Here is a 26,026-nt window from a genome sequence, read left to right as displayed (position 1 = left end):
TGCAGATGTCAGATATATATATATAAAGCTGAAACGGAAAATCTATCTATCTATCTCATATATATACATATACATATACATATACATATACATATACATATACATATACATATACATATACATATACATATACATATACATATACATATATATATATATATATATATATATATATATATAATATAGAATAATAAAGTTATTATTCTATTCTATTCTATTCTATTCTTCCTCAACAGAACTGAAGAAGCTTCCTGAGATGAAAAGCGAAACGTCTCTTGAAGGAAAAACAAAGACAGTACAGTTTGCCTCTTGAAAAAAAAAGGCGCCTTTGGGGGAACCTGAGCCACAAAGGTTTTCTCCCTCAGAAGCGCGCCTCAAAAGCCAAGCGAGTGTGTCTGTCTGTCTGTCTGTGTCGGGCCGTCCGCGTGCGCGTACTGCGTAGTTTTTTTTTTTTGATCTTGGCCTCCGCCGCGCGCGCACCCTTCAGGCCACCGGGGCAGGAGGAGGAAAAAAAAACAAAACCTGCGCGCGTTGCCGCGGCCCCGCGCGCGGGCCCTCCTCTCGGCCGCGCGCCAGCTTTCCTCTCTCCCCCCCCCCCCTCCGCTCGCTTGCTCGCTCAGCCGCCCGGCGCGCAGGAGGAGGAAGAGGAGAAGGAGGAGGAGCCAAAGCAAGCAGGCAGCTCCCTGCGGGGGGAGGAGGAGAAGGAGGGTGATCCGCCCCGCTGCTGGCTCTTCTTTCCCTCCCCTGCTCCCCCCCCGGGAAGCGGCTTTGCTCTGCGCTCCGCTCTGCCTCTGGTTTTTTTTTTTGCTTTCCACCCCTTTTTCCCCTCCCCTCTTTTTTTTCTCTCTCTCTCCCCCCTTTTTCTTCTTCTTCTTTTTTTTGCACCCACTTTGCTGGCGGCTCCCCAAGCAGCGGCGGCAGCAGCAGCAGCAGGAGGAGCTGCCATTGCAAACCCCGGAGGAAGAAGAGCCGCTGCTTTGCAAAGTCGGCCTGGGGCTGGGGGATTCTCTCTCCCAATTCGTCTTTGCCCCCAAAAGAAACCGCGATCCTTAACTCCCTCCGCCCCCCCCTTCTCTCCATCCACACCCACCATGGCGAAATGAACCCCCCACCCGCCTCCTCCTTCTCCTCCTCTTTCTCCCGGGTCCGCTAAGATGGAGCAAGCAGGAAACTAACAAAGAAACAAGCCAGCTTGGGCCTTGGTGGGAACCAACAACCCATCATGCTAGTTTAATGGACCGAATGCCGGCCGGTTGCAACGGAGATTTGTACAGCTTTGCAGGGGAGAAGGTGAGCGTTGCTTGGACGCACAGAAATATATGTTGGGACTTATTATTATTATTACTCATATATTCATATTATTCATTAAACATGAAACTCGGGTCAACTGAACAGTCAAAACTGCATCACAAATACCATTGACTGGTGCTAATGGTTGATACGGGTTGCTGATTATTACTATTATTATCTCTTATTCATTAAGCATGAAATTATTATTATCATTATTATTATTATTATTTACTTTATTCATTAAACATGAAACTCGGTCAACTGAACAGTCAAAAATGCATCACAAATATCATTGACTGGTGCTAATGGTTGATACGGGTTGCTGATTATTACTATTATTATCTCTTATTCATTAAGCATGAAATTATTATTATTATTTACTTTATTCATTAAACATGAAACTCGGGTCAACTGAACAGTCAAAAATGCATCACAAATACCATTGACTGGTGCTAACGGTTGATATGGGTTGCTGACTATTACTTTTATTATCTCTTATTCATTAAGCATGAAATTATTATTATTATTATTATTTACTTTATTCATTAAACATGAAACTCGGTCAACTGAACAATCAAAAATGCATCACAAATACCATTGACTGGTGCTAATGGTTGATATGGGTTGCTGATTGTTACTATTATTATCTCTTCATTAAGTATGAAAGTGTTATTTATCTTTATTCATTAAATATGAAACTGAGACAACTGAATATTATTATTATTATCGTTATTATTTTTATTATTATTATATACATTAAACATGAAACTCGGTGAACTGAACATTTAAAAATGCATCGCAAATATCATTGACTGGTGCTAATGGTTGATACTGGTTGCTGATTATTATTATCTCTTCATTAAGCATGAAATTATTATCATTATTATTATTTACTTTATTCATTAAACAAGAAAGTTGGTCAACTGAACATTCAAAAATGCATCACAAATACCATTGACTGGTGCTAATGATTGACACGGCTTGCTGATTATTACTATTATTATCTCTTCTATTCATTAAATATGGAATTCTTCTTCTTCTTATTATTATTTTGCAAGTTAGGAGTTTTCCGAAATCAAATTCGTCCCGGTTGCCCTTTTCTGCCCCGCGGCTTCCTTTTGGGTAAAAAAATAAAATAAAATAAATGATTTGCTTAGGGGTTTTTTTTTGCAGATAGGAAAGCCGATCGGGAACGATGCTTTTGGGGTGTGTGTGTTTTCTGCGAAATGCAATCCGGGGACGCATCTCTTTTGCAACGAGGAATTGCTCCCTCCTGACATTCTCAGCCTTTTTTTTTTTAAAAAAAACCGCACTTTTGGTGGTTTTGTTGTAGTTCGGGCCTGTAATATTTTGCATCCATGCATCCTGGACGGCCCGAGAGGAGGCCCGTTTTGCAAACCCCGTATTGCAATCTAGGCCGGCCGCCCTTCAATTTTGGAAGCCTTGTTTTGTTTTTTTGCAAGGGCTGTGGTTTTATTTTGCACGAAAAAAACCTTGCTTTTTCTTTTATTTTTTTGGGGGAGGGGAACAAGGACACCCCAAAATGCAACAACACTTGCTTTCCCTGTGCGCGGTTGCTTTGGGGTTTTTTTTGGGGGGGGAAACAAGGACACCCCAAAATGCAACACTTGCTTTCCCTGTGCGCGGTTGCTTTGGGTTTTTTTGGGGGGGGGGGATTGCGCCTTTAAAAGCAAGCCTGGGGGGGGCTAAAGCTCTCCTTTTGTGTTGTTGTTGTTGTTGTTTACGTATCAAATGCATGCGGGGATCCGGGGAACGTCCTAGCGGTGTGTTGCGAGCGCCGAGCTTTGCGCCATAGAAACGGCCGGCGGGAGGGTTTGCAACGCGTCGCAAAAGGTGCCTTATTCTTTAGTATTATTGTAGTGGGCACGACGGGGTGGGTGGGTGGGGAGGAACCGGGAAGGCCCTGGGGATTTCGGCGGGCTTGTTTGAGGATGGGGCGTGGGGGGGGGGAGGGAAGCGGGGGAGGCGAGCAGAGCCCCCCCCCCCCAAGTGCATCGCACGGGACTTGTAACGGTGCAAAAGTGACTGTGCAAAGATAACGCTTCGGAAGATCGTTTCTCTCCAATGCTTTCTTTTGGGTGTTGTTTTTTTTTTTTAATTACCTGCTCAACTTTTCCTACCTGGGATAAGAGATTTTAGGAGTCATTTTGCACCGAGGCCCTTGGAAGGATTTCTGTAGAACTACTGCAGGGGGACGAAAATATTTTTTTAACAAAAAAAATAAAGAAGGGGGTTTGAATTTTATTTTAAACCCCATCCTGCTGCTGATGGGGTTCAGTTTCCTTGTTTATGTCCAGCTCGTCTTTCTCTTTCTTTCTTTCTTTCTTTCTTTCTTTCTTTCTTTCTTTCTTTCTTTCTTTCTTTCTTTCCTTCCTTCCTTCCTTCCTTCCTTCCTTCCTTCCTTCCTCTCTCTTTTTCTGTCCTACTGTTTCCTTCTCTTTCTTTTCCTTCCTTCCTTTCTTTTTCTTTCCTTCTCTTTCTTTTCCTTCCTTCCTTCCTTTCTTTTTCTTTCTTCTTTCTTTTCCTTCCTTCCTTTCTCTCTCTTTTTCTTTCTTTCCTTTTCTTTCTTTTCCTTCCTTCCTTCCTTCTTTCCTTCCTTCCTTCTTTTCTTCCTTCTCTTTCCTTCCTTCCTTCTCTTTTATTTCCTTTTCTTTCTGTGATGTCACTGCCGAGCACAGTCTTGCAAATAAATGCACAGCGCTGCCTTTCCCAGATTGGATGCACCCCCGCTGCAGCAATTGTCCAGGAACTCCAAGCCATGGCTTAAATGGTGGCCTTCCTTTAGCATCTCTGGTTTGTCTCGCTTCCCAAAAAAATGAAACCAGCTTTGCTTTGTTTTGCAAGGCTGTCGTGCTTTCCAAAACCTTAAAACCTTTTGATCAAGAGTACGGTGTTTTGCAACTAGCCAGGAGCAAAGGACGTTTGCAGATTGGGGCCGCACCTCTTGAAAAGGTGCCCTGCTTTGTAAGTTTGACACAGTTTGTGGCACAAGTGGGCAGGCCCTGAGGGGTGTGTCAGGGGCTGGACGTTGCCAGTGACCACAATCTGCATGGATCTGGGCCAAACGGGGCAAGAGATCTTATTGCACGGGTGTTGAGTGGCATGCATAAGCCTCGGCCAAACATTAACTAAAAAAAGAAAAGCCATGCTGGGGTTGAGGCCTTGTTGCCAGAACTGATCATCGAAGGCCAAACAATTATTTAATGTGATGTTCTTGTTTATTTGCATGAAGTTCAAGGAGAGGAAAGAGCAAATGAATGTTTGACCTGAAGCGTTTATCCTGAACATTCGTTGGTTTGCACCAATTCTCGCAAAGTTCCCAGTGGAGAGAAGGAGCTGGCATAGATACATGGTGTGTCCCTCACAAGACGATAAAAAACACCCCAAATGTGACATCCTATAAAATTCTCTGTGGCCCTCTGGATTCGCTAGCAACTTCTCCCCTCCCAAAGTTTCTGGCACTTACTGAATTGAATTCTTCATTGGCCTACTGTAGGGGTCCCCAAACTTGGCGACTTTAAGATTTGCAGACTTCAACTGGGGAATTCTGAGAGTTGAAGTCCACAAGTCTTAAAGTCACCAAGTTTGGGGACCCCCAGCCTAGTGTGATTGGACCCACAATGAATTTGTCTGGAGTGCATCTCAGTGCACCTACCTACAACAACAAAGTGATAGGTCATAGATCATAAATCATGGTTAGCATCATTAATCATAAGATACAAACAAGTGATAAAGGAGAGATAAGATACCAATAAGAGAAGATAGTAGGGAAGATGAGAAATGAGAAAGGTGATTATAGCAATACAGCCTACTACTACATGGGTAAATTTCTTAGGGAGTGATTAAGAAATTCCCACAGCACTTAAGACAGTGCTGTGGGGATTAGGTGTTGCGCAGAGTGATGGCATGAGGGGAAAAAAAACGATTTTTGAGTCTAGTTGTTTTGGCATTCGATGCCCTTCTGAGGAGAGCAGTGAGCAGTTGGAACCGATTACTCTGTGCACACAATTATTAGGCAAGTTGTATTTTTGAGGATTGATTTTATTATTGAACAACTGACAGGGCTCTCCGTCCATCCAAAATGTTAATAAACCTCAAACTTGGAACATTTAAGAAAGTAAAAGTGAAAGTAAAAGCTTTTTTTGTCCATAAAGATTATTGGGCAACTATTAGTGTGGAGAATTATTACGCAGCTAAATGAAAAACAAAAACTTCCCCATTTCACTTGTTTGCTTCCATCTGTCGAAAGTGGGAATAATAAGCGAACAATTCAAAATGTACAAATAAACATTTCTGACATTTCAGAAATAGATCAGTGACCAATATAGCCACACTTCTCTTTTCAGTAACAGTTGTAAAACCTTCCATTCATGGAGTCCGTCACTTTCTTGAGCTTTTGATGATCAACATTTTGTGCAGCAGCAACCACAGCCTCCCAGACGCTGTTCAGAGAGGTGTATACTGTTTTCCTTCGCCGTAAATCTAGAAATTGCTTGAAAATGACTGTTGAAATCTCACACACGTGGGTGGTGACAACATGTTAGTATTTGGTGAGGAAATTTAGAAGTCAGCAAAATTGCGTATTCCTTCTTGCGACGGGGAGCATCGAGACAAATTGTGCAAAATGGTAAGAATTGCTGAATAACTTGGGTGGAGCAAGAGAGAAAAGCGGGTTGTAAAAGGGTGTGATTGGTACAGGCCAGTCTCGACTTTCAACCATTCGTTTAGTGACTGTTTGATGCTTACAGTGGCACCGAAAAAGTGACTTGTGACGTCAGGATGTTGTAGCATCCTCATGGTCACATGATAAAAAGGAGCTTTGGACGGTCACTACACAAACGGTTGTAAGTCGAGGGCTTAACCTGTATAACACTCCCAGTCCTTTAGTAGTATCAGTTTAAAAATTCTGGCTGTGAAGGTGTCTGCAAAATCAGCCAGAAATATTATTTGTTCAGCCTGTTCTCTCTCTGTTCAACCTGAAATACCTCCTGCTGTGTCTCACTGCAGCAGTCTGCAACTTGTAGGCTAGGTAAGCAGAGCCTTTTGCTTGGCTTGGCAAGGTTTGCTCCAAGATTGATATTCACAAATGCTTCTTTCTCCATGTTATTTCTGGTTTTGAAAGAACTATATTTTTGGCATTTTGCTGTTTTCAATATAAAAGTATATGGTGGGTTTAATCTTGGAGAGAAAACATCCCAGTACCTCTGCAGTACCCTCCCTCCCTCCCTTCCATCTACAATTGTTCCTTCCTTCCTTCCTTCCATCCATCCATCCATCTATACATTTCTTCTACCCTCCCTTCCATCCACACATCTTCCATCCTTCCTTTTCTTCTTTTCTCCCTCCCTCCCTCCCATCCACACATCTTCCTTTCCTTCCTTCCTTCCTTCCTTCCTTCCTTCCTTCCTTCCTTCCTTCCTTCCTTCCTTCCTTCCTTCCATCCATCCATTTCTTCCACCCTCCCTCCCATCCACACATCTTCCTTCCTGCCTTCCTTCCTTCCTTCCTTCCTTCCTTCCTTCCTTCCTTCCTTCCTTCCTTCCTTCCTTCCTTCCTTCCTTTTCTCCCTCCCTCCCATCCACACATCTTCCTTCCACCTATCCACCCACCCATCCATCCATCCATTTCTTCCACCCTCGCTCCCACCCACACATTTTCTTTCCTTCCTTCCTTCCTTCCTTCCTTCCTTCCTTCCTTCCTTCCTTCCTTCCTTCCTTCCTTCCTTCCTTCCTTCCTTCCTTCCTTCCTTCCCTTTCTTCTTTTCTCCTTCCCTCCCATCCACACACCTTCCTTCCTTCCTTCCTTCCTTCCTTCCTTCCTTCCTTCCTTCCTTCCTTCCTTCCTTCCTTCCTTCCTTCCTTCTTTTCTCCCTCCCTCCCATCCACACATCTTCCACCCACCCACCCATTCCTCCATTTCTTCCACTCTCCCTCCCATCCACACATCTTCCTTCCTTAATTCCTTCCTGCCTTCCTTCCTTTTCTTCAGTAAAATATATATATATAATATTTGTTTTCTGAGGTTTTCGCGGGTGTTTGTATGTAGGTCTTTGGTTATTCGGGTTTTCTCCCGCATAAAATTGGAAGTGTCTTGGCGACGTTTCGACGAAGTCTCATTCGTCATCTTCAGGCTTCAGCTTCGTGCTTCCCAGAATGCTCCCAGAAGCACGGCTGAAGCCTGAAGATGACGAATGAGACTTCGTCAAACGCCGCCAAGACACTTCCAATTTTATATATATATATATATATATATATATATATATATATATATATATATATATATATATATATATATATATATATATATATATATATATGAAGAGAGAGGAGAAGGGAAAAATTTAAAAGATTCCCTTTCTCTGACTTTATTGCCAAGTATGAAAATATATCCTGAAAGATTATCCTTTGACCATTTGCCCAGAAGCTGTAAACCTATACAAGAACAAAATATTTAATCTTTCCAAACATTTCCTTATTTATTGATTCTGGCAATTTTTCACTTGCCGCAGTCAAGAGATTCTAAAAGGATTATAATCAGAATGATAAAATATCAGTGGTGCAAGTAAAATTACATAACAACAAAGAATTGTCCCAAATTAAGTGTTGGGAGGGGAAAAATTACAAAATAATGACAATAAGCCATACAAGCTAGTGGTGACGTGTTATTCAAAAGCCTTCTTAAAACATTAAGTTTTGGAGAATTTTCTGACGCCTAAAAAAATAAGAGCCGGTAAGGATATAAAGAGGCAGAGAATTTCATACTGTGTTTTCCCGAAAATAAGACTCTTGTCTTACATTTTTTTTGAACCCCAAAATTAGTACTTGGCCTTATTTTCAGGGAGTTCTTGTTATTTTGGGGCGCATGGAGCAAGACGCGCCCCAAAATGCTGTCTTACCTGATTTCCAGACCTGTGTCCCTAACCCTAACCAGAGGAAATGGTGGGGACCTGCTGCGCATGCGCTGAAATATTTTCGGGGAGGGTTTATTTTCAGGGAAGGTCTTATTTTCGGGAGAGGTTTTATTTTTGGGGAAACACGGTAGCATTGATGCTACTGCAAAAAAAACTGGATTTGGGGCTAACTGTAGAATTTTATATTAGTGGTGGAGACGTCAATGTTGGTTGGAAATATAGTCCTGTAGATCCAGGTGTTTGCTGTTACGGCCAAGTATGTTGTAACCAGGGTAACCTGAAAGATGTCTGGGAATTTTCTAATCCCATGTTAAATATTTGCTGAATTGTTAAGGGGTAAATGAAGGCCAGACCAATCTGCATTTGTATGTCCATTTAAACTTTTCCGCTGCATTCCGTGAATTCGCTAAGTAGCAACTCAATCCAGTTCAGACTTTTGAAAACGGCCTGTGGTGATAAAGTTACAAAAATGATTGTAGTCTAAATGTAAACCTGGTTCCCTGCTGGTTGGTGGGCAGATGTGGATCAGTATATAGCACGCGACCTGCAGAGAAATGCACGTATTTGGATTCTGTTTTAAAACCATTTTGAAGTTTGCGTTTTAGTTAAAGACAAGTACCATGTAGCTTTTGATAGAAATCTGCTTTAAAAAAATTGGGCCTCTAAGGAAGGTAACAACCGACTTAGTGTTTCAACATCAAACCTTGAGGATGCAAGGAAGAATTTTATTTCCTGAGATGATGGCAGTTGTATTTCCTGATCAGGATTATGTCCTTTCACCGAATCACAGAGTTGTCAAGCTGGAAGGAACCTCAAGGATCATTTAGTCCAACCGTCTGCAGAAAGCAAGTTAGTTTGTTCTCGAGGGGTGACGTCTAGCTTTTTGTTAAGGATTTTCATAGATGGAGAACCTACAACTTTCCTTTTGTTGGGTATCCTTTACATTCAGAAAGTTTTAAATAAAAACTGGATAGCTGCAAGCTATACCCGTTATTCAATCAGAATAGAGCTGGAAAGAACCTTGGAAGACTTCTAGTCCAGCCCCCTGCTCAAGCAGGAGACCCTGTATCTCTGATGGTGAACCTATTGCCCGCATTTATTTATTTATTTTTATTTAATCAAATTTTTATACCGCCCTATCTCCCGAAGGACTCAGGGCGGTTTACAGCCCGATAAAATACAAATATCATACAAGGTAAAACATTAATTAAAAAACTTATTTAAATAGGCCAAAATTTAAAATTACAATTAAAATGATAAAACCCCATTACCTAAAAATTAATAACTAACCCCAGTTAAAATTAAGTAAAACTTTTAATCCAGTCCCGCTTGGATAAATAAATGCGTTTTCAGCTCATGGCGAAAAGTCCGAAGATCAGGCACTTGGCGTAAACCAGGGGGAAGTTCGTTCCAAAGCATAGGAGCTCCAACAGAGAAGGCCCTACCCCTGGGGGCCGCCAGCCGACATTGTTTGGCGGACGGCACCCTGAGAAGACCCTCTCTGTGTGAGCGTACGGGTCGGTGGGAGGCATGAGGTAACAGCAGGCGGTCCCGTAAGTACCCGGGCCCTAAGCCATGGAGCGCTTTAAAGGTGATAACCAGAATCTTAAAGTGCACCCGAAAGACCACAGGAAGCCAGTGCAGACTGCGTAGTAGTGGTGTTACATGGGAGCAACGAGTGGCTCCCGTTACTACTTGCGCAGCTGCATTCTGGACTAGCTGCAGCCTCCGGGTGCACCTCAAGGGCAGCCCCATGTAGAGAGCATTGCAATAATCCAAACGAGATGTGACCAGAGCGTGAGTGACCGTGCATAAGGCATCCCGGTCAAGGAAGGGGCGCAACTGGCGGACCAAGCCCTCTCTGCTGGCATGTGAGTTGTCACCCAGCTGAGCCCCACCCTGCATGCGTGCGTGCCTCCTGCTACACAGCTGAATTTGGGTCTCTGCCACGCATGTGTGGGAGATGTATGTGCAGGCGTTGGGGTCGTGCATGCGTGGGGGGATCCTATGTGTGGGGGTGGAGGGGAGCACCAGGGGTGAGCTGCACCTCCCCGTGGCCCGTTTTGACCCTAGCAGGCCTGCCTGCAGCCTCCTGGGACCAAAAATGGGCTGCGGGAGGGGGGCGTTTTTGGTCCCAGGAGGTTGCAGGGAGGCCTGGTAGGGCCAAAACGGGCCACGGAGGAGGGGGAGGTCACGTGCACATGTGCGGGGAGTGGGGGGGGTTGCGCACATGCGCGAGGGGTGGGTTGCGAGTCGCACATGAATTGCATTATGGATGCAGGTGTGCATGCTCGCGCTTTCGGCACGCGACAACAAAAAGATTAGCCATCTCTGCCCTAGATTATTCCAGACAAATGATTGTCCAGTCTCTTCTTTAAAAACTTTGAAACACCCACAACTTCCGAAGGCAAACAATTTTACTGGTTAATTGTTTTCACTTTTAAGAAGTTTCTCTCCCCTGTCCATGTGCGTGCAACCCCCCTGTGCTGCCCTGCCTTCTTGTGCAGGCGCATGCAACCCCCCCCTCCGTGCTCCCTTACCCCGTCCATGCCTGCGTGACACCCCCCACCCCCCTGCATGCCGTTTTGCACCTAGGAGGCCTCCCTGCAGCCTCCGGAGGCTGGAAATAGCCTGTTTCTGGGCTTCTGTAGGCCCGTTTTTCCCCCTCCTCAGGCTCCGGAGTCTTTCTTGGACCCTCCAGGAGGGCAAAAATGGCCTCCCCTGGCCCTCCGGAGGCCAGAAACAGCCAGTTTCTGGACTTCCAGTACTTCCAGTAGGGCCGTTTTTTGCCCTCCCCAGGCTGTAGAGGCTTTTTTGGAGCCCCCGGGAGGGTGAAAGCAGCCTCCCCCAGCCCTCTGGAAGCTGGAATGGCCTGTTTCTGATACTTCTGGGAGGCCCCACTCAGGCTCAGGAGGCTTTCCTGGAGCCTCTAGGAGGGCGAAAATGGCCCGTTTCCGGACTTCCAGAAGGCCTGTTTTTTGCCCTCCTAGAGCCTCTATCTGAGCCCTGTACTTACCTGGCATCCAAAACAGGCTGCGTGGAGACTCCTGGGAGGGCAGGACTTCATGGATATGCACGTCTCCTGCATGCACGGCAGAGACCCGAAAATCAGCTGGCAGGCAGAAGGCGCATGTGCATGCGCAGTGAAGCTGACCTGGGGCAAGGGCTCATGTGCCCACAGAAATGGCTCCGTGTGCCATAGGTTCGCTGTCAAGTCCCTATACCATTTCAAGACAGGTGGTTATCCAGTCTCTTCTTAAATGCCTCCACTGATAAGAGTACCCACAAATTCTGGTGCCAAGTCATTCCCCTGATTAATTATTCACACTATCAGGAAATGCTTTCTTAGTTTTAGGTTGAATCTCTTCTTGATTAGTTTATTAGTTTAGAGATCAACCTCTAAGGAAAAAAAAAACAAGTTCTCAGGTATGTACAGGTAGTCCTTAACTTATGACTGGTTGCTTAATGGCCGTTACAAGTTACGGCAGGCCCCCTCCTCAAAAGCTGTGTATGACCTGGTCCGTAACGTACCGGCTGCTGAAGCTCCCCTGCAGTTGTTTCACCCTTACAGCTGACCTCAGGAATGCTGTATCCACCCCACCCTCGCTTATCTCCTCCCTCACTAGGTCCCCATAAGCCTTTTCCTCCCATGTTGGGGTGAGAATCAGGCCTAAGACCTGTGGGGACTTGAGGGGACTTGAGGGGAAGTGTACCATGGGTTGTCTCATGGAGTCAGGGGAGGCCTTGGGAGGTTGGGGCAGGCCGGTCTGTACCTATACTCTGCCTCCCAGAGCCTCCCCTCTCCAAGCACTCTGGGCTTCACTTAATGACCCACCTGTTCATTTAACAATTCATTGGAGAGAGCAGCAGAGGGGGGATCATTCATCGATATGTTTCCTTTAATGGCCTGGCAACATGAGACTGTAATAGATAGGCTCCGTTACAGTCATATCTCAAGGACTACTTGTACACGACATTAAATGCAATGTGTTCAAAGTAATGTAGCAGTTTTATTTTGCGGAGGGGGCCAGATGAGCTCCAAACCGTAATCCTAGAAGCAAAGAACGCAAGGGTTGGAAGTTGTCTGAAAGAGCACGATACCCTACCCAATGCAGAAATGACAGATGGCCAGTCAGTCTCTGTTTGAAGTCCTCCCGTGAATGGCAGTCTTGCCATCTACTAAGGATGTTTCATGGTTGAACGAATCTTAGGAATGTTTTCCTGGTGTCCTGCGAAAATGTACTTGCAATTTAAACTCCCTTTATCTTCTGGAACAACGTTGAACAATTCCCCCCCTGCTTTCTACATGACAATTCTTTGGATACTTGGAGGCATCTGTGATGCCTTCTTGATGTCTCTAGGCGAAACATGTCCATGTAGGAAAAGAGCAGGCAGAGCTAAGCATGCCATCAGCTCAGAGTTGTTACATTGCCTCAAACATCCAAACCCAACTTCATTTGGATTCTGTTGGCCCTCAACTGGTGCCAATTTAATATTGAACTTGAGTGGACTAGATTCTTGTGTAAAGACTTGAGTATTACATGTTTGAATTGCAACTTATCATATGGTCTTGATCCTTTGCATTTGACGTTAATCTGCTGTAAATGGCCGTAAATGTGGATTGGTTGCCAAGCACCCAAAATGCAAACACTTGACCCAGCAGTGGACTGTTGGTACTGAGTCGTATCTTTTTTTGGAGGGAGGGGGTCCATCGTAACTCGGGGTCTACCTGTAACCATTGACCTTAGGATGTCTACAATCCAATCGTTCTTCATATGTTTCATAAAAGATACAAAGAATGGTTGCAGGAATTGGGTATAGCTAATCTAGTGAAAAGAAGGACTAAGGGTGACATGATAGCAGTGTTTCAATATTTGAGAGGCTGCCACAAAGAAGGAGGGGGTGCAACTTATTCTCCAAAGCACCAGAAGGCAAGACAAAGAAACAACGGATGGAAACCAGTCAAGGAGAGAAGCAACCTGGAATGAAGGGGAAACTTTCTAACAGTGAGGAATGGCTTGTTTTCAGAAGTTGCAGGTGCTCCAACATGGGAGGTTTTTAGGAAGAGAGTAGACGATCATTTGTCTGGAATAATCTAGGGTCTCCTGCTTGAGCAGAGGATTGGACTAGAAGACCTCTAAGGTCCCTTCCGGCTCTATTCTGATTGATTGATTGAACCATGGTGAAATTCAATTTTTTTTACTACCAGTTCTGTGGGTGTGGCAGGGGAAGGATACTGCAAAATCTCCATTTCCACCCCACTCCAGGGGAAGGATACTGCATTCCCTCCCCATTCCTGGGGGAAGGATATTGCAAAAATCTCCATTCCCATCCCACTCTGTGACCAGCCAGAAGTTGTATTTCAATTCTTTGAACTACTCAAAATTTCCGCTACTGGTTCTCCAGAACCTGCTGAATTTCACCCCTAAATTGAACCCTGTTTTGAAGCCAACCATGCTGGTCGTCACCACTTTTCCAGTGTCCTGCTTGGATAATCTAAGCGTGGGTCATCTCTCATTTATTTGCCAGAGACTGAGTGTAGATTTTTTCCCTTTTTTTCCCCTTTGACCACACCTCCTCTGCTCGGCTGAGCTTCAGTTGTTTCACTCAGTCTAGTTAGAGAGACGTGTATATCACTGCTCTGGCAGTTAGATAGAGTAGATTGATTCCAGCTTGGATTATTTATTTCTCTTTGCTTTCAGTCTGAGGATCTGAAGACATTATTTGACAGAGGAGGTTCTGAGAGGACAGCTTGCAGCTGCAGCTTGGTCGTCCGTGGGGCTCCAGGCCGACTGACATCACCCAGGTTAACATCAAGCAGCAACTGCCCCCTTCCAGTGCACCTCCGGACAGCAAGACTGGATTGCCACTGGCATGTGAGCTGGTTCCCCAGTCCGCCGGCACAACCGCCACTGCCCTACAGCTCCCTTTTCATTGGGTGGTTCCATTGTCACTGCCTGGTGTGCCATGGCAAACTGAGGAGTTCTGACGCTTCGCGGCCCTGGGTGTTTAGCTCTTGGGCCTGTTTTACCGCGGAAGCGCCAGGAGAGTGGGTTCGCTCTCCCGCCAATTTTGAGTGGGATTCTGTGGGGGTGCTGAGAGAGCCTGGTTTCGCGCTCACACCATTATCTGGACTTCCATTGGACGAGCCGTGGCGGCATGAAAAGAATAATTTAGATCTCAGACTGAATTTGGGGGCAGCATAGCAAAGCGGTGCTGAGGGAGTTGGTTTCCACTCCTGTGCTTTTCTAACCTTATTGACTGACATGTGGGTGCTGAGAGAGCGGTTTTCGTTCTCACGCCAAATTGCTATTAGGAGGGCCGCGGAGGTGCTGACTGAACAGTTAAAATTTTCGTGCCTAACGCCAACGGAGATGGATCCAGCCAAGGCGTTTGGCGACAGCGCTGGGCTAGCAATTATTGTTTTACATTCAGACCGATGTTTATTTGTTTGCCAAGCTTGACTTAGGAGTTACCACCTGTTTACTCCTGCAGCCTTGGAGTTTGGGATACATTCCTTAGCTAAGTCGCTATTCCTGGGAAAAAGGGCATCATGGCAGATTCTGACATCCTCCGACATTGAGCAGCCTATTAGCCCCCTTAGACCCCGTAAGGCACGAAATCTTGGTAATAAGAGCTCTAAGTCAGCCACCAGGAGTACTACAGGCAAAAGTAGGCTTCCAATGCCTCTGCCTTCAACGAGATCTTTGCTTGCTGACAAAGACGCGAAGAGATGCCATAAGGTCTTGGAAAGGCAATTTACTGAAGTTCAACAAAAAACCCAGAATAAATGTCTCAGATTGCTTCTATCACCAAAACTGCATTATCTGGGATCTGAGAAATCAGTTTCCCTACCTCAACTGGTGGTGGAACAATTATTGAGTTGTGACTGGGCAGTGCTGGTGAGCAGCAACAATATCCCTTTGAGGTCCGCCAGGAGGATCCGTTTCCTCTGCCAGGCATCACACAGTCTGGGTTGCATGTGGCACCATCCCCTAATAGACGGTCCCCAGAAGTGACTTTCACCCCGACAGCAGAGGGGCTCCGCTCAGGGGAGGGGCAGGTGACCGGTTTGTCCCTGGACTTTCAGACTCTCATTACAGAGGCTATTACAAAAGCTATTTCAACAAGGCTCACTCAAGGAGGTCACTTTCCTTCCCTTTCCTTTTGGCCATCTCAGCAGGACTCTGTCCATAGCGCAGACTCCTGGCTAGGAGAGGAAGATCAGAGAGATCCTGAGTTTTTGGATGATGAGGGGATGTTACTGGATAGACTGGCATTTACCAACTTCTTTCGTCCTTCCATCAAGTCGGAGCTTCGTAAAGCTAAAGTAACGGCTAGTATGGGGACTGCTGAGAGTCCAGCAGATCAAACCCAGGAGGCTTTTAATCCACATGAGGAGTTGTTTGCGGTGCCACCACCCGGGCAGGAGTTTATTCCTTGTCCAAAGCTCTTTGCTGAAGTGATTCAGAGACAATGGAGTCAGCCTGGTTCCTTGGTTGCGCCTAGCAGTCATGACAAAAAACTTTACTGTGCGGCTCCAGATCTAGAAGGGCTTCTTCAGCTTCCTATTGTAGACACCCCAGTGGTTAGTGTTACGTCTTCCACGGTACTTTCCAATGACGTAGTTGGAAGTATTGAAGACGGAAGATTGGAAAGCAGAAGTTTTCTTCCGCTCACCAGGTGGAAAACTCACCAGGCAGCTGCTTGGGCCATTAGAGCTGCAACATCGGCTTCATTTTTTAACCGCGCATCCCTGATATGGCGTCATCAATTGCAGGAGCGGTTACCACCAGACGATACACAAAGTTCCACCAAGATATTAATAAATTGGTGGCAGCCACCGAATATTCGGCCGACTCATCCTTGGATGTGGCAAAAGTCGCATCTCAAGCCTTGGCGTCTGCGGTAACTTCTTGTAGGCTCCTATGGCTACGCCATTGGAAAGCTGATATGAAATCAAAATGGAAACTCGCCTCGGCCCCATACAAGGGATCTGCTCTTTTTGGAGAAGCGTTAGATTCAATACTGATCAAGAGTAAGGACAAACGGAAGGTGCTTCCTTCCTCTTATAGGAGGCCGGACTGCAGATATTCACCTTATTCACAATGACAGCCCTTTCGGCCTGACTCCGGACCCAGCAGGTCCTACTTTCAGTGGCCCTATTCCCAAGGGTTCGACCGATCAACCGACAGGCAGGCCTTTAGGGATCGGGGCAGACGCCAACCTCCAGTGAAGAGACCATTTTGGGGGGCTGGTAACAGACCGTTCAGGCATGGCAAGTGACTCCTGTCACCTCGTCGTCATATATGTCATTTCCACTGTCAGTGGAAGTTATCCACAACCAACACTTGGGTTCTTTGGATGGTGGGGCACAGCCTCACCTTGGAATTCCGCTCCAGCCCTCCTGACCGTTACCTCCAATGCCCAGTTTCTTGGCATCCATTAAAGAGTCAGCTGATGACCAAGATCCAACATTCGTTGGCCATAAAGGCCATTGAACCGGTGCCCGTGGAGCAAGAACGAAACAGGTTCTATTCCATTCTATTCCTGGTACCCAAGAGTTCTGGGGGCTGGAGAGGGATCTTGAATCTCAAGTAACTCAACATATTCATTCTGTACAGGCGATTCTCTTGACATCGGTGGACCTCAAAGAGGCCTACTTACATGTTCCAATCCACCCAGCACATCGCAAGTATCTGTGCTTCGTGTATGCCAATCACCATTTTCAGTATTGGGCCATGCTGTTCAGTCTGTCATCAGCCCCCACTAAATTGTTAGTGGTAGCAGCGACTGTCCAATTGATTCCAGTACACATATTGTGTTACTTGGACGACATAATCTGTTGTCCTCTCAGTTGCAATCCACAAAGGACTTTAGAGACAGTGGTCCACATGCCCCAATACCACAGTTGCTCTCTAAACCTAAAAAAGAGTCATCTGCAGCCTACCTGAGGACTAGGAGCATAGGCTTTCCAAGCATAGGGAAGAGCTGCAGGAGCACAAAGCCAGGTACTGGTGCCTGGAGGCTCAGCAGGCTGAGATGGTCAGCCAGTTTCAGGCCATGATGCAGTCCCACTGGAACAAGGCCCTCCGGCTCTTCACCACCAGCAGCACTTCCCTCCAGCCTTCACCCAAAGCCCCGGACCAGGAGGTTGAAGCAGACCCCAAGTCGGAATCCCCCCCCCCGACCCACACAAAAAGACCCTGAAGGGGGAGACTCTCTGCAGCAACACAAATGTTCATTGCACGTATCCGGCCCAGGGGCCGTAGTTTGAGGACCTCTGAGTTAATGTAATATAAAAAAATGCAAATATTTTTTCTGCAGACCACCAAAATTTTCTCATGGACCACCAGTGGTCCACGGATCACCAGTTGGTGACCGCTGCTCCAAGAGGATGCAAATGACCAGCCCTCTGCAAGGAATAGAAATCCTTCCATTCCCCACCATCCAGAAGCTTCTTGGATGAGAAGCGAAATGTCTTTAAAGAAAAAACCCAAGAAAGTCCAGAGTTGCCTCCTGAAAAAAGCAAAGAGTTCCCAAGAATAAAAGCAATTGACAGTGGACCGAATGATTAGCCTGCACTGGTGATGTTTGAACACAGGTGTCGTGTCCCACTCCTCCGCTGACGGCCGGGTCAGGGAAATCCGAATCAGGCGTGCCTCTGCAGCTCTGCCAAAGTCCTAGCAAAGTCCTCAAGGCAGGCAGGAGACCAGAAAGTGACTTCAGCAAGATATGTTCGACTTTGCCTGACTCAGAGAATGCCAGAAAGCAGATCCTTTATATAGGCCATGGGGTGTGGCTCCATGACTCAGCACTTATCCAGGCCTACCCCTCCCTTCCTTCTGACGCCGCCGCCTATCAATTCTTCTGAAGCGAGGGTCACTCCAGTCGGCAGCTGTAGGTAATTGACCTCCCTCAGGCTCACATGCTGTGGGGGAGGGGGAGGGTCTAGTTGCTCCGTTTGCCTGGGCATGGAGCCAGGGCTGGGGCCGGGAGGTGCTTCCTCCTCCTCAGCTGTCTGGGCATGGAGCCAGGGCTGGGGCCGGGAGGCATACTAGGACATTCCTCAGCGTTCGGAAGCAGATAAGAAGGCCCCGGCTGCAGTGAGAGCGGGCAAAACACAACAACAGGCTTGGACAATCATCGGTTTATATTGCTTAAATTTGGATTCTTAACGCTGAGCACCGGTTGAACCTGATGGTCTGAACAGCCCCCATTTAGTTCCTAGTTCTAACTCCACTCCTTGAACCATTTAGCTTCATATTGGCCACTGTTTTGGCTAGTAAGAACGAAGTCTTGTTCTTTGTCTTTTAAAAGACAAATGCCAGGCCTTTGAACCCAGAGCAATTCATATACAAAATGGCATGTGCTGGCTATTCCGCTGTGGCTGTTTGCCATCTTCATTAATGCGCACAATTATTTTTAAAAGCCATCCAGGCTTGTGCTCCTGGCCGAAAGCACTTTTTGCAAATGGTTTCGTTCGGTGCCTTGTGTTTGATATCTAACCTATGCCCATTTTTTAATACTACATCCTGGTGTGCTTGTGGATTTGATTACTGTCACATAACCCGATCTGGGTTTATACAGTTGCTAGCAGCTTTGATTATATTCTTGAGTATGAATAGATGTCCATATGAAGCCAGCATTTACGGGGAAAGAAAATAAAAGCTGTGCTCATATGAATTGTGCAAAAAACAAAAAAGTATTTTACACTAAAAGTGTAATCAAAAACCTTTTGAATGAATTTCCTGGCTGCTGTAAGGAGAGGCCCAAATACAGCTGCCTTTTTTTGGTGTTTTTGGTGTTTTTTTGTAAGGTGAACTGAAAAATGGCTTCCGGCATTTGCTTAAAAGATGCGAAACTTTTCCTTCTTACAGTGTTTCTCAACCTTGACAATTTTAAGATGCTTGGATTTCAATTCCCAGAATTCCCAAGCCAGAATTCAGGGAAAGGAAAAGGAAAAATCTTCCTTGCAAATCAGTACAGGAAGTCCTTGACTTACAACGTTTATTTCATTTAGTGACCATTCAAAATGACAACAGACCTGACAAAAGTGACTTATGGCCATTTTTCACACGACCGCTGCAGCATTTTCAGACTCTCTGCAAAATATAAGGGCCTCTGTGGATCAGACTGGTAAGACAGTCTGTTATTAACAGCAGCTGCTTGCAATTACTGCAGGTTCAAGCCCCACAAGGCCCAAGGTTGACTCAGCCTTCCATCCTTTATAAGGTAGGTAAAATGAGGACCCAGATTGTTGGGGGCAATAAGTTGACTTTGTATATAATATACAAATGGATGAAGACTATTGCTTGACATAGTGTAAGCCGCCCTGAGTCTTCGGAGAAGGGCGGGATATAAATGCAAATAAAAAAAAAAAAGACTCATATCTATGCCGGTTGCACTGTGCCGAGACTGCAGCTGCAGCGATTCGCTTAACAGCTGTGGCAACGAATGTTGTAAAATGGGGGACCGTCTTGCTGAGCAACAGAGATTTTGGGCTCAATTGTCATAGGCCAAGTTGTGATTTGCAAGCATTCAGTTTCAGTCTCTAATCCTATATTGGCAGGTGGAATTCTGGGAGTTGAAGTCCACCCATCTTGAAAGTTGCCATGGCTGAGAAACGTTACTCTAACCCAGGGGTCTGCAAACTTGGCTCTTTTAAGACTTGTGGACTTCAACTCCCAGAGTTCCTCAGCCAGCTTGAAGTCCACAAGTCTTAAAAGAGCCAAGTTTGCAGACCCCGGCTTGAACCACTTTACCTCACATTGGCTGTCAGATCCAGCCTTAAAATGTCAATCCTGGGGCATTTGAAAGATTTACCTTCCTTAGCAGAAGAACCTGAGCAAGTGTTGGAATTGTTTACTAATTGAGATTGGTTTCTTCAGCATCTTAAAAAGATGCCCTTTATAGCAGCGATGAGTCATCTCAGCAAATGGCAGAAATCTACATTTTATGAGCCAATCTAAACAATTGCTTCCTTATTTCACAAGGCTGGCGTGACATTGCATTGCAGGGAAGTGGGTGAAATGGTTTAGCTTTGCTTCAAATTTAATAAACATGCTTTCTTTAAAAATTATCTGGGCATCTCAACATTTCAAACAGTGACAAGTACATATTATACATATGTGGTACATATACTGGTCCGAACACACGCATGTACGTGTGTATGTATATGTGTGTATGTGTGTATTTTGAGGGGGTTATGACCCTCAGTATTACTGAATATTGGCATCAGGGTTACCCAGAGATACATGAAGATTCTAGTCACGACTTTTAGAATACTTTTATTAAAATTATCACAATATAAAATATAAAGGACAATAAAGATGGTAGGAAAATGGGTAACGGGAAGAAAGGGAGAAGACAGATGAAGGTGCAGAGAGAGAGGGGGGAAAAATAACATAGTTTTCCGACTTTTTTCAGTGCAGTGAAATACATAGAATTGGAAGGGACCTTAGAGGTCCTCTAGTCCAACCCTGGCAACCAAGGCATTAAGAGAATTAAACAGAAACCTAAAAACCAAGAAGATGGGCAACATAGAGGTGTGTGTCCGGGGGCAGTGGCGGTGGCTCGCTCGGCAGGCAGAGCGGGTGGGCGGCCTGAAGCTGCTGCTCAGCTGGGCAGCGCCTTGGTAGGTCCGTTGGGTGGGTGGGCGACGATCGATCACTGCCCTTTAATGCTAGGCACCTGCCAAGGAGTTTGAGGTCCTGCAACGATGGCGGTGGCATTTCCAGCCGAAGCTGAAGCGGCCAACCGAATTGGAGGAAAAAACCTGAAATTAATGAAGTCCAGATGTCCAGGAATGGATTGAATCAGAGAAACTGCCAATATGTTTCATCAGATCGACTGAGTCGAAAAACTGGAGTCGATGGAGGCGTGGCCATCAAAATTATGACTCAGTCTCTAGGCTGATCTACTGTATCAACCCATTCCTGGCCCATTCCGCAGCATTGGAGAAACGGCATTCGCGGTAGGACCAATGTCTCTTTTCTCTACCTTGCTAACTCCCTAACATAGCACGCCCCTATTTTCGACAGGTTGCAGCATCTCTGGATAATGTGATCACATTCTCCAAATTTTAAGTTCCCCATGTCCTTTCTCCAGCGTTGTGCAAAGTTTGTCCTTGCAACTAGCTAGTGATAGTGGTAGATGTGTTGTCAAACCCATGTCACTGGAACAGTTCTGTCCCATTCCAGCCATCATCTATTTGGAGCAAATGCTGGACTTCGTAAAAGTAAGAGAAAAAAAAAACGCACACGAGAGAGGAGGCCGCCTTCATATTCACCCTTGAGAAGGAAACCTTGGTCAGAGTTCAAAAGGGTGAAAAACAATCAGAGCGTAATCCCAAGGAAACATTTACCAAAGACTTAGTGGTCTCTGAACAATGGAGAAAAATTGGAACACCAAGAATGAAGGAGAACGGAACGGAATGGAAACGGAACATGATCAAGTGACGAAAACATTTGCCCAGTTGTCACCGTGGTATGTTTTGTTAGGACACTCGAGTGACTTCCTGAGGTGGACTTTCCAGATAGTTCTTCTTTGTCCTCTGTTTGAAACTGAGGATCAATTGTGGTAAGGTTCTTCAGAAGTCACACCTTGTTCTTCTCCCAGTAAGTTGTAATGGCATCTGAAATCTTCAGCCAGTGTTACTCTCCTCATCTTTGGAGAGGATCTACTAGTAGTCCTACTTGGTTGGACGTTCTGTACTCAAGAAACTCAGCGAGATCTTCTATAGGCTTCCATCTTCTGTGAACCATCAACTGCTTTTCCACGGATCTGGAGTAGCTGAACCAGAGGTTTGGTCCAGATTTTCATGGCTACTCACTATTTCTCACAAGCTTTAGGACTGAAAAAGAAAAATTATTTGCTTCTTTATTTCGAAGCCATGGAAATGAATCTAATGAATGTTGACATCTACTCCTTGGTACTCAGCTGCTTTGAAACTCGCGTAGTTTGGTACTCAGCGCATTTTGATGTGAACATTTTGTCCTGGTACTCATGGTTTATTTAGTACTTGACGCACAGGCTAGAACTTGTCAGTGTTGGCTGCCTTGTGACTCACTACATTATTCCTTATGGCAGGGGTTCCCAACCCACGGGGTCGTAGCCCGCTACTGGGCCGCAGCCTGTTTGAAACTGGGCTGCACAAGCGATGTGCAAACTGCATGGGCTCTTGTGCTCACGCATGAAGCTCCACTCGCATGAGCGAAGAGCGCTTGAGCCGTTCATTCGCTCGAGTTGGGAGTTTCATGCGCAAGCCTCAGTCTATGTTGTCCACTCTCTTGGTTTTTAGGTTTCTGTTTAATTCTCTTAATGCCTTGGGTGTCGGGGTTGGATTAGGGGACCTCTAAGGCAGTGGTGGAAATCAATTTTTTTTACTACCAGTTCTGTAAGCGTGGCTTGGTGGGAGTGGCAAGGGAAGGATACTGCAAAATCTCCATTCCCACCCCACTCCACGGGAAGGTTACTGCAAAATCCCCATTCCCTCCCACTGTGGGACTAGCCAGAGGTGGTATTTGCCAGTTCTTCGAACTACTCAAACTTTCTGCTACCGGTTCTTCAGAACCTGCTGAATTTCACCCCTGCTCTAAGGTCCCTTCCAATTCTGTGTATTTTACTGCAGTGAAAAAAGTTGTTAGTCTATGCTATTTTTTTTTCTTTCTCCCTGCACCTACGTCTGTCTTCCCCCTTTCATTGGAGCGTGCGCCTGCTACTCACATGCCCCTCCCTCCCCACTGGGATTCACAAAGTAGAAAGATTGGGGACTGTTGCCTTCTAGGAAATACTTGTTTGGTACTCATAGTTTTTGGTACTCATCACGCCTCTTGGAATCAATTAACGATAAGTACTGAGATACTACTGTATACATTTGGTAGTCTCCAAGCCGTTTGTATGGATTTCCATGGTTTTTAATGGAGTAAGACCTCTGCTGATGAAAATTGCTGTCCCATCTAACATTTGCAATTTTTCAGCTTGGGTTTATATGGAAGAAAAGGTAACCTCTCCCGTAATCTAGGTCCAAACCATTTTAGGCATTAAATTTAATCCCCAGTTCTTTTCTATTTTTTAAAAAAATGACTGTTGGAGTTACATGCTGCTTTTCTGTTCCTGAAAAACCACCCAAACGGGCTTGCCAGTGAAAACAATTCTAATATAAATGAAAACAGATATAGTAGGTAGTCCTCCACTTACAACCATTCGTTTAGTGACTGTTCAGAGGTACAGTGGCACTGAAAAAAAGTAGCTTACGCTTGTTTTTCACACTTAATAGCATCCCCATGGTCACGTGATCAAAATTCCAGATGCTTGGCAGCTGGCTCATATTTATTACGGTCGCAGTGTCCTGGGGTCATGTCCTTTTTGCAACCTTCTGACCATCAAAGTCAACAGGGAAGCTTAGCAAACCTGTTACTGACTTAACTGCAGTGATTCATTTAATGATTCTGTGGCAAGGAAGGTCTTAAAACGGGGCAAAACTCACTTAAACATCGGACTCACTGAGCCACAGAAGTTTTGGACTTACTTTTGGTCGCAAGTCGAGGACTAGCCGTACACGTTTCAAGATTAAAAATTAAAGCTTGAAAAAAACGGCTGCGTGGTTAGGGATTATGGGTTTTAAAGTCTCTATTTGGAGGCCTCCGTGTTAAGTTAGGCTATCGGTGGATAAAGTTTGTGACACTGGTTGGTGGTTTTTTTTTCTCTCTCCCTGTGAGTCACTTAAGTTTCTCATTCCTTACTCTCTGCTTGCATCACCCAAAGTTGCTTCCTCTTTCCTCGCTCACTTCTGATCACTTCTGACTGGAAGAAGTAGTAAGAAGGACACATATCAGAATGGCAGGAGGGAAAGAATGGGCGCCCCAATAAACTTAAGGCTTAGCGGTTTGTCTATATCATGGACCACAACAGTTTACAGGAAGTCAAGGTAAGTGGACCAGCATCTATCAACAAATGAAATTCAGAATCGGAATAGAGCTGGAAGGGACGTTGCAGGTTTTCTAGCCAGAGATGGTATTCGGACCGGTTTGCCGGAACCGATAGTGAAAATCGCGGGTGGGTCCACCTGCCCCGGCTCTATGCCATCCTATTTGGGCACGTTTTTGAGGCCGGGCGCATGCGCAGAAGGTGCACGAGCGAGCAAAGCGCATGCGTGGAAGGAGGTGCGCATGTGTGGACGCGCACGCTCACATTTGCGAACCGGTAGGGAAAGTAAGTGAACACCATCCCTGCTTTTAGTCCAATTCTCATTCAGGAAGAAGACCCTATACCATTCCAGAGAAGTAGCTCTCCAGTCTTTTCTTAAAAGCCTCCCACAACTTCTGAAGGGAAGCCATTCCACTGGTTAATTGTTCTCGCTTTTAAGAAGTTTCTCCTTAATTCCAGGTTGCTTCTCGTCTTGAGTAATTTCCATCCATTGTTTCTTGTCTTGCCTTCTGGTGCTTTGGAAAATAAATTGACTCCCCTCTTCTTTGTGGCAGCCCCTCAAATACTGGAATACTGCTATCATGTCATTCCCTAGTTCTTCTTTTCTCTAGACTAAAAGTAAAGGTTCCCCTCGCACATATGCTAGTCGTTCCCGACTCTAGGGGGCGGTGCTCATCTCTGTTTCAAAGCTGAAGAGGCAGCGCTGTCCGAAGACGTCTCCGTGGTCATGTGGGCGGCATGACTAAACGCCAAAGGCGCATGGAACGCTGTTACCTTCCCATCAAAGGTGGTCCCTATTTTTCTACTTGCATTTTTTACATGCTTTCGAAACTGCTAGGTTGGCAGAAGCTGGGACAAGTAACGGGAGCTCACCCCGTTACGCAGCACTAGGGATTCGAACTGCTGAACTGCCGACCTTTCGATTGACAAGCTCAGCGTCTTAGCCTCTGAGCCACCGTGTCCCTCATTTCTCTAGACTAGCCAGACCTAATTCCTGCAGCCATTCTTCATATGTTTTAGTCTCCAGGACTTTAATCCTCTTAGCTGCTTTTTTCTGCACTGTCTCCCAAAATCTCAACATCCTTTTTTTGTAACGTGATGAGCAAAACTGGATGCAATATTCCAGGTCTGGTCGTCTTACCTTAATTACTAACCCTTAGTTGGAAGTTAGCTGCTCTTCCTTCAAGATCAGATGTAAATATCATGGTCCCAAACCTTCAACTCTTTGCAAAGAGTTCAGAACAATTTTCTCCAGCCAAATGGTCAAGTCATGGAGACAGGACATGTAAACATTGGTGAAAATTGACCTTGGAAGTAGGTAACCCTTGACTTAACAACCACAAATTGAGCTCAAAATTTCTGTTGCTAAGCAAAATGGTTGTGAAGTGACTTTTACGCCATTTTAAGACCTTTTTGGCCACAACTCTTAAGTGAATCACTGCAGGTGTTAGGTTAGTGACACGGTTGTTAAGTGAATCTGTGTTCCCCATTGACTTTTCCTGTCAAAAGGTCACAAACGGTGATCACATGACACTGTGTCATAAATATGAATCACTTGCCAATTGTCTGAATTTTGATCACGTGACGATGGGGATACTGCAAGGTTCATAAATGAAAAACGGTGATAAGTCACACTTTTTTCAGTGCTGTTGTAACCTCGGTCACTAAACGAATGGTCATAAACCGAGGATTAACTGTATTCTCCCAAAAATGAAGATACAGTTTACTGTATTTACTTGCCAGGCTTGGAAGTAAATAAGATTTTGTTTGCTTGCCCCGAAGATAAAAAGTTGGAAATACTTTGCAATACTCTTTTCATCGAAGTCTTTACCCTGTAGTCTCTCCAATTTGTAAGTTGCTCTGATTATACGGAAT

General features: G+C 45.4%; 2 protein-coding genes across 6 annotated transcripts in view; one reads left to right on the top strand and one right to left on the bottom strand.

The window, feature by feature from the left end:
- The window catches only part of SEPTIN11 (septin 11), a 272,978-nt gene that overhangs the window by 56,402 nt on the left and 190,550 nt on the right, over positions 1–26,026 (bottom strand). The gene's annotated exons all lie outside the window — the stretch shown is intronic.
- The window catches only part of CCNI (cyclin I), a 63,852-nt gene continuing 38,868 nt past the window's right edge, over positions 1,043–26,026 (top strand). The window contains exons 1-2 of one of the 4 annotated variants that reach the window (XM_058193012.1): positions 1,043–1,290; positions 13,924–14,027. The gene's annotated coding sequence lies outside the window, so the exon portion shown is untranslated. Of the gene's footprint in view, positions 1,291–13,923; positions 14,098–24,030; positions 24,153–26,026 lie in introns of those variants that run through there. The other 3 variants (XM_058193011.1, XM_058193010.1, XM_058193014.1) reach the window with 3 other exon arrangements.

This window comes from Ahaetulla prasina, chromosome 8 (assembly GCF_028640845.1).
Source record: "Ahaetulla prasina isolate Xishuangbanna chromosome 8, ASM2864084v1, whole genome shotgun sequence".
NCBI lineage: Eukaryota > Metazoa > Chordata > Lepidosauria > Squamata > Colubridae > Ahaetulla > Ahaetulla prasina.
This window is presented reverse-complemented; position numbering and strand designations above follow the sequence as displayed.